Source organism: Alligator sinensis, unplaced genomic scaffold, assembly GCF_000455745.1.
Source record: "Alligator sinensis unplaced genomic scaffold, ASM45574v1 scaffold666_1, whole genome shotgun sequence".
Lineage (NCBI taxonomy): Eukaryota > Metazoa > Chordata > Crocodylia > Alligatoridae > Alligator > Alligator sinensis.
Genome location: NW_005842216.1, coordinates 1,260,553 through 1,262,121, shown reverse-complemented (window position 1 = coordinate 1,262,121; position 1,569 = coordinate 1,260,553). Strand labels below are relative to the sequence as shown.

At 53.7% G+C, this 1,569-nt stretch overlaps 1 long non-coding RNA gene across 6 annotated transcripts in view; it reads right to left on the bottom strand.

Moving 5' to 3' along the window:
* Window positions 1-1,569, bottom strand: part of LOC112550824 — a 203,917-nt gene that overhangs the window by 198,818 nt on the left and 3,530 nt on the right. For 5 of the 6 annotated variants that reach the window (XR_003094852.1, XR_003094849.1, XR_003094853.1 and 2 more), the window contains exon 2: window positions 41-280. This is a non-coding gene — a long non-coding RNA (uncharacterized LOC112550824). Of the gene's footprint in view, window positions 1-40; window positions 281-665; window positions 734-1,569 lie in introns of those variants that run through there. The other variant, XR_003094850.1, reaches the window with a different exon arrangement.

The following is a 1,569-nucleotide window of genomic DNA, read 5'->3' as shown; positions in this document are numbered from 1 at the left end:
TTTTAAATTAGAGAAACAACCAGCTGAAACAAATGTGCACCTGCATCACTTTCTGTCTCCTTTGTGGCAAGAATGTGCTGGATTCTCTTGGTCCAGGGGCAGGTCGCTTCCCTACAGCCAAGCAAAGCTCGACATGAAGTTAATGAAGCTTTATTGGTAAAAGGAGCTGTATAAAAGTCTATTGATCTCAGCCCCAACGTTTTCGCCTGTGACTGGTGCTGCGTGTTGCATGTGGTAAGCAACGCAACGCAAAGCACAGGGAGACTTCGTGGCCCCTTGCCTGAAAAAAGGAAGAGGAGAGCATTGAAAGAGGAGTCTAATGAAATCATAACATTAAAACAGTTTTATATTAAATCCTGCTAATTTTCTAGGTGAAGGCTGCGAAGTGAATGTGAGGAAGCATTAAAAGGGAATTGAATTTGCATTCCTTCTGCTACAGGCACATGTTTACATGACCTTTAAAACAGAATTAAAGCTGTATCATCAGCAGCTGTAGGCAATTCACATTACTAAGGCAATCAAATCAGAAGGCTAAACTAACTATAAAACATAAATTAAACTGATAGAGAATCATCCTAATTCACTAGGTTTACTTGCAATTTACTTATCCGCTACTAGTCATTTCTAAACAGTTTGTAGAAGGAGCAAATCGAAAATACGTGGACCTGGAGCGTTACGAGGGGAGGCCAAGTGCAAGAGCGGGTTGGAGCCACTGGCGCAGCGCAGGGGCGGCCCGCAGCCCCGCCGGCGCAGGGGCGCCCCGCAGCCCCGCCTCGCCGGGCGCGGCTCCCCTGGCCTTGTAGGGACTCTGCTTATTAAGAGAAAAACTTATCAATAATGACCTACAGAAGGAATCCTAAAAAACTGGCCAAACGGCAGCCTGGTGCCTGCCCCCTGCCTAAAGCAGGGATTACTGGGGGCCCCCGTGCAGCCTGCTGCTGGCAGAGGGAGCGCGGCACTCCGCACGGGTCTCTGCGGCCTGTCCCTGTCACTTCTCCATCCACAAATCCCGAACTTTATTGGGTTGTTTCCCGCTCTCCCCGCGAGGCTCCTTTCCTCGGTGGGAGTTTCATGCGTGCAGTTTATTCTCGAAAATAGGGAATCATTCCGTGTCCAATAGATTTCCAACAGCACCGTCCCCCCCCACCCCCACCCCGACACTGTGCAATGGCTGCAGCACCATCAAACCGAAATCGGTAGGGCCCGTCATGCCACGAAAAGTTGGCAGTGACTCCCCGGCCCGCTGCTTCCATTCCCGGGAACGTGACCTGGTCCTGGCACATCCCTAAATCCGCAGGTTAGTGGAGGGGGCGCGGATTAGCGGCGACAGGGAAAGGGCCTGGGATCAGCTGTTCCCTGCTGCCAGGCGGGTCGCAACGAGGGCCTAGGCTCTGCTCTGTAAGGGACCAGCAGGCCCAGAGGGAAAGGCCGAGCGAGCCCCCGCTCCCAGCCCTGCTGGCCTCCTCGCGTGCCTCGCATGGTGCCCACTCCGGGCGGCGGAGCTTTATTCTTGCCACGAGGAAGACCAGAGGCAGCCCCAGCCCCAGCAGCCAGGAGGCCGGGGACGCT